This window comes from Chrysemys picta, chromosome 18, assembly GCF_011386835.1.
Source record: "Chrysemys picta bellii isolate R12L10 chromosome 18, ASM1138683v2, whole genome shotgun sequence".
NCBI lineage: Eukaryota > Metazoa > Chordata > Testudines > Emydidae > Chrysemys > Chrysemys picta.
Window position 1 is genome coordinate 26080365 of NC_088808.1, and position 11406 is coordinate 26091770.

The 11406-nt window shown below is 36.6% G+C and overlaps 2 protein-coding genes across 20 annotated transcripts in view; one reads left to right on the forward strand and one right to left on the reverse strand.

Moving 5' to 3' along the window:
• ANGPTL2 (angiopoietin like 2) overlaps positions 1-11286 on the reverse strand; it is a 33868-nt gene extending 22582 nt beyond the window's left edge. The window contains exon 1 of the mRNA XM_005279436.4: positions 10823-11286. The gene's annotated coding sequence lies outside the window, so the exon portion shown is untranslated. The remainder of the gene's footprint in view (positions 1-10822) is intronic.
• RALGPS1 (Ral GEF with PH domain and SH3 binding motif 1) overlaps positions 1-11406 on the forward strand; it is a 381746-nt gene that overhangs the window by 210370 nt on the left and 159970 nt on the right. The gene's annotated exons all lie outside the window — the stretch shown is intronic.

Consider the following 11406-nt stretch of genomic DNA (forward strand, 5'->3'; position numbering starts at 1 on the left):
GAACTTTTGCCACTGTGACATCTAGATTTGCTCAGAGCATATTTAGATAGTAAGAAGGCCTGTGCTCTGTATATGCCTGTCCCTCCACCCTGGGAGTTCCACTAGTGGAACTTGCACTGGTTCTTGATTAGCTGTAATAAAGTTGTTGAAAATTTTCCACCTCCCTAAGAACATATTAACCTGAAGGGGAGGGCAAGAAGGAGATGGGGGAAAAACCTTACTGTACTGCTGTTAATGGCGTTAGTATTATTTCTTCAGGAATCTCCTTGCTCTTTGCTTTTGTGGCCTTGTTATGAGGAAAACAAACGAGAGAATGGAGTCCATACATTTGTAAAGCAAGGCCTTGCCATTCTAAGCAGGGAATACTGTAGTATTAATAATTTATTATTTATTTACTGAGTAAAATGAAATTAAATGGCAACTCTCTTTAACATAAATTTTTTACAGAGCATCATGCTAATAATTAATGTGCATGTGTAGATCATTTTTACAGATAATTCACATACTCTGAGTAAAAATATAATTGAAAGTCATTGATAGTATTATGTTACTTGATACAAATTAAAGAGAGAGAATTGTAGTGAGGCTTGGTTAGTATGTTTCAGTAAATGATACAAGAAAACTCTATCAGCAATGATTTTTGTGGATCTTTTTGAAAATTGTTTATGCCCCATGTGTCTTAAATTTTAGTATAACTGGAATGAAACTCATTTTCATTTTGTAAATAGAAAGGGATTGTGGCTTATGGAGTTTGGCAAGAATCTTGAGAACTTGTCAGATACAAGTTTTGGGTTCAGCATGTCCAAAGGCGCAAGGAACTGGCTGTTACAAACAAGTTCCATGTATTCTTTAAAGCAGAATCATTTGAAAACTCTGGAAAAACATAAATTAAAATTACCCCAAATAGCTCTAACTTTCATAACCAGCATTTGCACAGCAGGTCACACTTGGTGACCTTGGCAGGTTGCCAGAGCTCATATTTCCACACACATGAAACCATTCTTGTAAATGTCTGCAGCACAGTAGATGTAAAATGGCTTTGATTTCAGTATTTGAATTGCAGACCTTTTCTCTTTAAAACCTGTTTATTATGACCCATGGAAAGAAACTCTTTCTTCCCTCCCTCGCCCCCCCCCACCCCCGAGTTCAGACTAGACAGTGCTGAATCTTTTCTTCCTCTCATATCCCATTGTGACATGGAGGCCCATTGGTACCAACTGGCAAAGGCTTCCCTGTTTTTTACAAGCAACTCCTGTCTCAGGCCAGACAAGCTCACTATGACTAATACACCATTTTCATAGTATTTACCCATGAAGGGTAGCATGAGTTCTCTACTGAAAGCTTGTAACTTATCAATACTCATAATCATTGAGAGATGTGTATGGGTAATATTTAAGGAATAACGTAACTATGTTGAAAACTATGCCTTATGGTCTTGGAGTAAAGGCTAGCCACCAGGGAATCATGTCTCACTCATGTGATTAACTCAAAAAAGTATTCACGATTAAAATAATTAAGCAGGATTAATCACAGTTTTAATCGCACTGTTAAACAATAGAATACCAATAGAAATTTATTAAATATTTTTTGATGTTTTTCTACATGGATGACTGGGCAACAAAATGGCAGATGAAATTTAATGTTGATAAATGCAAAGTAATGCACATTGGAAAGCATAATCCCAACTATACATATAAAATGATGTGGTCTAAATTAGCTGTTACCACTCAAGAAAGAGATCTTGGAGTCATCGTGGATAGTTCTCTGAAAACATCCACTCAGTGTGCAGCGGCAGTCAAAAAAGCGAACAGAATGTTGGGAATAATTAAGAAAGGGATAGATAATAGGACTGAAAATATCATGTTGCCTTTATATAAATCCATGGTATACTCACATGTTGAATACTGTGTGCAGATATGGTTGCCCCATCTCAAAAAAGATATATTGGAATTGGAAAAGGTTCACAAAAGGGCAAGAAATTAAAGAAATGATTAGGGGTATGGAACGGCTTCCATATGAGGAGAGATTAATAAGACTGGGACTTTTCAGCTTGGAAAAGAGACAGCTAAGGGGAGATACGATTGAGGTCTATAAAATCATGACTGGTGTAGAGAAAGTAGATAAGGAAGTGTTGTTTACTACTTCTCATAACACAAGAACTAGGGGTCACCAAATGAAATTAATAGACAGCAGGTTTAAAACAAATAAAAGGGAGTATTTCTTCACACAACACACAGTCAACCTGTGGAATGCCTTGCCAGAGAATGTTGTGAAGGCCAAGACCATAACAGGGTTCAAAAAAGAACTAGATAAATTCATGGAGGATAGGTCCATCAATAGCTATTAGCCAGGATGGGCATGAATGGTGTCCCTAGCCTCTGTTTGCCAGAAGCTGGGAATGAGTGACAGGGGATGGATCACTTGATGATTCCCTGTTCTGTTCATTCCCTCTGGGGCATCTGGCACTGGCCACTGTTGAAAGACCGGGTACTGGGCTAAATGGACCTTTGGTCTGACCCAGTAGGGCCATTCTTATGTTCTTATATTAATTTCAATTACAACACAGAATCCAAAGTGTACACTGCTCACTTTATATTATTATTTTATTAGAAATATTTGCACAGTAAAAATGATAAAAGAAATAGTATTTTTCAGTTCACCTCACACAAGTACTGTAGTGCAATTTCTTTATCATGGAAGAGGAACTTACAGATGTAGAATTATCTACAAAAAATAACGGCATTCAAAAATAAAACAATGTAAATCTTTAGAGCCTATAAATCCATTCAGTCATATTTCTTGTTCAGCCAATCTCGTAGACAAACAAGTTTGTTTACATTTGGCTCTAAAGTTTTTAATTGTTTTATTTTTGAATGCAGTTATTTTTTGCACATAATTCTACATTTGTAAGTTCCACTTCCATGATAAAGATATTGCACTGCAGTACTTGTATTAGGCAAATTGAAAAATACGATTTCTTTTGTTTTTTACAGTGCAAATATTTGTAATCAAAAATAAATATAAAGTGAGCACTGTACATTTTGTATTCTGTGTTGTAATTGAAATCAATATATTTGAAAATTTAGAAAATGCAAAATATTTAAATAAATGGTATTCTATTATTGTTTAACAGTGCAATTAATCGCAATTATATTTTATATTGCGATTAATTGCAATTATATTTTAGTCGCTTGACAGCCCTAGTTGTAATCACGTGTTTCCATCACTCTCTCTCATTTTGAGTGGAACCTCTATTCTTTCTTAAATAAGTCTCCTTTTGTTTTATTATAAATGCTCATAAGTGCTGTGCACTATGCAGGAGCACTGATTTAAGGTAACACTGGGGTACACTGTTCCTTTAGGAGCAAAGGATCTGGAATTTCTCAGTAGCTGAATATCACAGAGGAATGTTTCAAGGGGATCTACCAGGCAAAGACAGCATAGCATGGAGGAGAGTGGTTTAGTGGCTGATAGGTTGGTAGTATTTAGTAGTATTAGGGAGCTAAAACCCAGCTACCACAGGCAAGACTCCTTTTCACTAGAGGCAGGGGGATAACAAGGTGACTCTCAGTCCTGGCTACCTTGAGAACAATCACACTCATGTCTCTGCCTTTCACTTAGTTTAATAAGTTGCTTCTTTAAAGGAGAATGTGATGCAATATGTGCATTGTGCATTATTCCATTCAATATACAAATATTAACACGAACAAGAAGTCCCTGTTGAAATGCTCTCCTGGCTGCAGAGTCCAATTCATGTTCCTGTATTGTAGCTGTTATTCAGCAACGCTGGATGTTGTCTAACAAGGTTATCACTTTTTTCTGTTTGCAATCTGTGCTTGAAAAAAACTTTACTTTTTCTGTATTGATATTTGTCTTTGTTCAATGAAAAATGTATATAAACAAATTATAGAAAATGGCTTATCTGCAGAATGAACACTGATTATTGGGTGTTGGGTACGTTTGTGCAAGTGGTCACCTAAGTCACATGATATTGTTTCTGTTCTCTGATTGGATGACTTGAATTTTATAAATAACATGCCTGCCTGTACAAATTGTTTGCTCATTGAATCTGTCAAGGAGAGGATGGTGTACTTGTGGGGAAAGTGGAGCAAAATAGATCATACACACAGACCTAGGAAAGTTTAAGCTACATTAAATAATTTTCTGTCCTCTTTTGTACAAGATAGCATTATATTTGTTTATTTAGAAGGCTCCCAGTTTTTAGAGTGGTAGCCGTGTTAGTCTGTATCAGCAAAAAGAACGAGGAGTACTTTTGGCACCTTAGAGACTAACAAATTTATTTGAGCATAAGCTTTCATGGGCTAAAGCCCACTTCATCAGATGCATGCAGTGGAAAATACAGCAGGAAGATTATATATACCTATATCTATATAGGTGTATATATACGCATACAGAGAACATGAAAAAATGGGTGTTGCCATACCAACTCTAATGAGACTAATTGATTAAGGTGGGCTATTATCAGCAGGAGAAAAAAAAACTTTTGTAGTGATAATCAGGATGGCCCATTTCAAACGGTTGACAAGATGGTGTGAGTAACAGTAGGGGGGAAATTAACATGGGAAAATATTTTTTAGTTTGTGTAATGACTCATCCACTCCCTGTCTTTATTCCAGCCTAATTTAATGGTGTCCAGTTTCCTTCCTCACAGAGAGAGAAAGGTATGTCACATCCAGGGCCGGTGCTACCATTTAGGCAAACTAAGCGGTTGCCTAGGTCGCCAAGATTTGGGGGCGCCAAAAAGTGGTGCCCCCAATTTTTTTTTACATCATTCCTACGCCGCCTCCCTCAGTGCCAATCAGCTGTTTGGCGCCGCAAGCCTGGGAGGGGAGGAGAATTAGAGCGGGGGCGGCGTGCTCAGGGAGGAGGCAGAGCAGAGGTGAGCTGGGGTGGCGAGCTGCCGCACAGCTCCCTGGGGGGGAGCTGCAGTGGGGGGGCGCCTCAGGGCAGGGGGGAAGCTGCCACGGGGGGGCGCCTCAGGGCGGGGGGGGCAGGGAGCTGCCGGGTCTCTAGCAGACTTTGCATTCAGTTTACTTCTGTCACATTCATACTAAATAATTCCTAAAGCTGTTGCCCCTATTTCTCCTTAACAGGGGTGCTGCTCTCTGGTGACCCCTTTTTTCTCTCTCTTGGCACCCTCCTGTCTGTCAGTAGCTGTTCTCTGTCACAGTGGCCAGTACTTATTTGAGCAAGACCATGTTTGTAACCAGATGTGAAACTCCCACTTCAGTATCTGGCCACCCTACAAACACTGTCTGTAATCTAGCCCTGTTATAAAAACAAAGTGTCTCTAAACTAGGGACTCTTCTGCTTCTCAAACATCTTTCCTCCCACATTATCTTCCCTTCTCTCTCCCCAGGGCTCCTCAAACTGCAATTATTTTGCTTGAGAAAGCCAGTGACTTTAAAATGTTTTCCTAGTCTCTCCTTGTCTCCTAAACTCCTCAAACCAAAACACACAAGCCAGTTTACATAAATGTGGGAGTGCCAACAGTTTTGCTGTGAATTCCCGTAAATGCTCACAAACACACTAGGTCATACCGAATATCCACACTTACACAAATAAAAGCTCCTCTGCAAACATATATACTCACATAAACCAACTCTCTGAGTGGTCCTGAAAAACCACACAAAGGACATAAATGTGGTTGGATTGAATCATGAATAGGATTCGATAAATATGTTTGCGAGCACATTTATCCAGTATTCACCCGTCTCTATTATTTGAACTGCAATCTGTGTCCTGATTGGTGTATATTTGCTCTGTCGATATTTTGTTTCCCTCGAGATACAATTAGAGGACATTCCTATCATCAGAGTGAAGGGAAAATAAACTTTCAGAAAAAGATATTCAGTATTTTTCCAGTCCCTGAAAAGGAAAAGCAAATAATTATTTTCTTTGGCTTTGTTAGTCACAAGTTAAGAAAAAGCGACTTTGGGAATTGCTTTTCCATATTGCAGTGTAAGGCATTTGAAGTCTGTAGGAATGTTCTTGCTTAATCAAAATATTGTTGATTATTATAAACGTGTTTAAAACTCACAAATGAGATTTCCACAAGTCTTGAGTATTTTACCATCTGAAACTAAATAGGTATTTCACTTCATGTATTGTCATGACCTCATAAGAATGAGGCTGAAAATTTCTGTTTTATGAATAACTGTAGGACTATATACAAAAGTTAATTCCTCATTTTTATGAAAAATACATACATATGGTTGTATTAGATTCCCTCTTTTAGATTTTCTAATGGTTATTACATTTGAAAGATTTTTTTGTGCACATGAATACGAGGGTTTGAAACTCCATTAGCTGAAAAAATGTGACTTCTAGCAACTCACATTTTGTGTTCTGTAAAGCATCATTCAGAATCTATGAAAACTCCACCAAATAAACCCAAAATACTGCAGATTGCACTGTGTAAATGGAGCACTTCTTAGCTAGTAGCATTAATTAGCTGATATTTGTAATACATTTTGAAGAAGAAAGATGTTATATAAGGCAAGATTTATTATTGTTACTATATGTATAATGTCTGTAATCCTAAAGAATTTCTGCAACAAAAAGTCTCTACTATGTGATGGGGGATTGGTTTTTCATGAGACATTTTTATGGCATCTGTAACCCTGGTTTTCCTACCACAGTTTAAATTTCATCATCTTGGAAAACAGTTTAGACCATAGGAAAGATGAATTGTGGCTAAACTTTGACTTCCATTATGCTTTTTATTGGGGGTAAGAATTGCTCATTAGTTTAAGCGCATGGTAGTTGGGAAACATTTTGAGTCTCAAAACAAAATAGCATTTATGCTACGAAACTCTGGAGAAATACAAAAGCAAAATAATATCAACAGACATAATTATTGTCTGGATAACTCTAAGGCAATACTACTGCATGAAATTAATCAGCTGTAGATTTCATATCAAAAGACACAATTCATACCCTGTCTTCACTTGTATATGATACTATTTTGAAAAGGGAATCTTAAATAATTTCAGGAGCTAGGACTAGTTGACTTACTTTCTGCTACTCTTGTTCTTCTATATATTGTGTATTGTTATTAAACTAGAGGACAGTTGGTATGAAAGCCTCATGCACTGAACTGCATAAACCCAGCTTATGTGTAAGTGATACATGTTACTGTATCCACCATGTGAGGCTGCTTTTCAGAGACAACAGTTTTCCATGTTTAAGGCAAGATTTTACACAAGGAGATTTCCAGTGACTTTTAGTGACGATTTGCAGTGCTGTAATTGTACATCAGAGACAGCATAATTTATTGCAGCTTCATTCATTAACTACGTGATGCCAGGAGCTGGGAACTGAAATCCCAGAAATTGAGGTTCCAGCAATTGTTCTCAACAAAAGGTTATAACATTACAAAAATGGTTTGCAAGTTGGCACTGGTGCTAGAACAGTTTGTACAGTGAGGATGCTGAGAGCCATTGAACCAAACTGTAAAGTAAACCCTGTATATGATGGAAACTACTTCAAGCCAGGGGATGCCGCAGCACCCCGAGTTCCAGCACCTATGCAAATTGGGATTAGGGAATTGAGGGGGGCAGGTTTTCAGATGCACTTCAGGTTGGAGTATTGGTAATCCTCAGTAATCCAAAGTGAGAAACAGGCTCTTCGCATGTAAGAGTACTGAGCTGTCAGATGGAATAAGGTAGGATTTCTAATGTAAGTGGTTGGACCCTTATTTTGTTTTGCTAAACGTAGTACATTCTCGCATTAACAAGACAGCTGTTCAGTCACTTCGCTTTTATTTCCTATGCCTCATCCTACATTTGTATAACTGGCTTTATTAAATAAATGTCATGTTTTTATCCTACTAACTTACAAATTAAATTTAATCAAGGGAGGATGGGGAGGAGGCCAGAGCCCATCCTTAAATGTGGTTCTCTGGCCTGAAATGCAAAGGTATTTATTGCTGCATCTCTTAGTTGAGTGCATGTAGTTTACTAATTAAAGTAGCACTCTAGATCCTCTTAGAAATACCCCATATAGATGGCTTAATCCAAAGATAATGTGACTGCATGAGATGTGATCTTATTGAACAACACATAACATTCTGGAACTGCATCTCTATAGCTTTTTGCTTCAAAAGAAAAATAAATGTAACACCAGATAGATACTAATGGATTAGTTTTTCAGCACGTACTAAAGAAATCTGGAACTAAATCCTAGTCAGCAGTTGAACCAATAATTTTGTGTAGGTTACATTTATTATAGTAGAGTTACTGGTAATTGTTAGGTTTGGGTGGGCTGTTTTCCTAGGATAACTCCAGTGTTAAAAAACTGTATTATGAAGCCCTTTGCGCAACTTCCACCAGTAGGGTTATACACATAAATGAAGTCAAATTCATGAAAGGTCTACTGTTGGATCATATGGTAGTTCCCTGAAAAAATAAGTGACCATTTAAAGCAAATATGAATATGTGTACATGTATTCATACACCAGATTGTGATAGACGCTTAATTTATTACATTACCCTTTTTTGAAGGAGAAAAGTTTAACAGAAATTGGGAACAAAGCAGCAATACGTGTTTCTGTAAAATCCCCTAAGCTTCCCCCGTCCATCACACATAGGTGGCATTCTTTTAGATTACAGTAAACACACAATTCTATACATTAATTTTAATTAAAAGGCAAATAGAAATTTAAAATATTTTTTGAAGAAAATATTTACTTAAGAAAAATTGTCTTAATTCCTACTTCTGTAAAGTCATTTCGTAGTCAGTGATTGTAGGAGACCTTGCAACTAGCAGGCATCTTCAAAACATCAGTCAGTAAATTGATCTGGATTTCACAACACTAGTATGATGAGAATTTTCTGAAGCTGTCTTTTTCTTCCTCAGTCCCCACTCCTTCTGTCAAAATCCTTCAAAAAACATACACTTTACATGCCCCATTTTCCAGTCATTCTATTATAGAATTATGGGCATTGTGTTAACAAACTCTTGTCCTTTAGCTCAGTCAGAGCTAGAAAGATTTTTCTGTGGTTTCCAATGGAAAGACATTAATTGATTTGTATTTTTTTGTCAAGTAAACTCATTTACTTTGTTTCTTGTTTGTGGAGAAAGGAGATTGCTATGTGTTAAAGAAAAAAATTTACTAGAATTTTTTCTGGGTTGGTTTACTTGTTTTGTAACAGGAAATTGAACCTTACAATGCAAATACTGTACAACAGTATGTATGTTTGGCAATTCAGGGAATAGCTCTACATTTTTACTTAAAGTTTAAAGTAAACAAATAGAATCCAAGGGAAAAAATGGCAGATACAGCATTTACTTTAAATATAGAAAAGGTGACGTGCTTACAAGTTGAAAATTTGTTTAACTCTGATTTTAGGAATTCCTGGGTGGGTAAGGGTATTTTGAATTCTTAGCTATTAGTTACTGGATTCCCATAAGTAGAACACTAAACTACTGGCTGAAATGAAATTAACTACTTCAGACAGATTCATTGCAATACTCTTTATATTCATCTTGTTCTGCTTAGTTCAAATTGTGGGTAATACCCAATCCCAAAACACTGCTTCATTCTTAAAACTCTGAACAACTTTTTTTTGTTGAGTGAATGGATGGACTAATGAAATACGGCAGAGTGAGGGAATCTTAATTAGTTCTTAGAGAACTTTTGTTTTGAAATGGTACCAATTGCTGTAAGAAATGTCAAAGGATTACATCTCCTGTGCCTCCTATCTTTCTTTCGTACAGTTTCCGGCAAAAGAAAGTAGCTCTTTTAATTGCAAGAAGTACAGCTTTTCTTTCTGGATCATCAAGAAATTTAGCAGGCAGAATCCATTTAGTGGGTTGTTCTTTGTGCCTAAGTAAAGCTAGCTATCATGGATTTGGAATGTAGTTATTGAAAGCAAGCACTGCATTTGCTGTTACTTCCCTTAACAGTGGCCTCACTTTATTTTCACATAACCCAGTCACTCTTGAAAAGAGTATAAAAAGCTAGCGCTTAGTCTTTCAGTGTGTTGTTAGTATGAGGTAGCCCTGTAACACAAAATTTCAATAATATTTACTTTTATTTTGCTTGTTCAAATGATTGTATTTAACCAGGAAAGCTGGTGAATGCTGTGCTTGCAAAAAGATGCATCTAAAACTTCTTTGTTTTTAAAGTAAAGGGTTCACATAAACTTCCAAACAGCAGCATATTTTATAAAACCTGTAAGGATTTACAGGAACTTTCATATCTGGTTAATCTGACTTAATGTAGAAGAGATTGAAGGCAGGCTTCCTGGTTTTTAATACAATAGCTCTTTCAAAGAGCAGACATGAAAGAAATGTTGAGCTTTTTGTCATGAAAAGTTTTGCTGAAAAGCATACAATTCTTTGTATACATGTACAGTCAGTAGGAGAAGAAGGCACAAAACCTCCAACTATGTACAGAATAAAGTAAGAAGAAAATAACTTTTAAAGAACATGAAGATTAATTGCTCAGCAAAAAGTCTTTGATTCTCTGACACTGTAAAATGTCACTAAATCATTTTTACCAAACATTATATTTTTGTTTTAGAGTAAGAATTTACAAAATTCAACTTTAGTTACATATTTTATGGATGCAAGAGTACTTTTTGTAATAGTTATATTTGTTTGCTTATTTAATAAGCATTACACAGTTCATAACTAAATTTACATCAGAGAGATTGTAGTAACTCTCAGAACAAAACAAAGCTGCTACTAAAAGACTGGCTTTATAACTCAGTCTCTGTGCATTGGAAATTATTTCATACATGTGAAAACATCTGTATATTTTAAATGTAAACCAGCTGTACTGTAACATTCTTACCGTGTTTCCTTTGCCTTTGGCTTCTTTCTTCAGTCTTCAACGTGCTTTTTATCAAAGATTAACTGAACAGTTTATCCATGGGAACTGTGACATCTCTGTATCAGAAGTATGTCTGCAGTGAAAGCTAGCTAGACTGCCACTGAAAAGTTTTATACATTTGATACTGTCTTTAGAAAAGTTAATACCCTAAGGCTCTGCTAATCTTGTTTTTCTTATTGTTTAAATGTTTTTCCTTGATAGAAAAAAAGACAGCTCAGTTGCTGACTCTAAGATGCACATCCTCATGCTATAGGCATGGAGGGACAATAGGCTGCAGTAGAAACTTTCTTTTGATGAAAGAAGAGAACTCAGGCATTTCAATTCCGAAGTTTTGAATCTATCATTTCATGCAAGACTAAAGCAGCCTTATTTGAACTTCAGCTCCTTTGTGGTGGATTTACATGCTGGAGTTAAAAAAAAAAAAAAAAAACTATTGAGCATGCAGCAAGTAGACAAGTTCTGGTTGGATAAGCCTTTTTTCCCCTCCCACAAGTACAAGGGATCCACCAGCAATAGACACGTTCAGGGCCTCCCCCTAACCACAA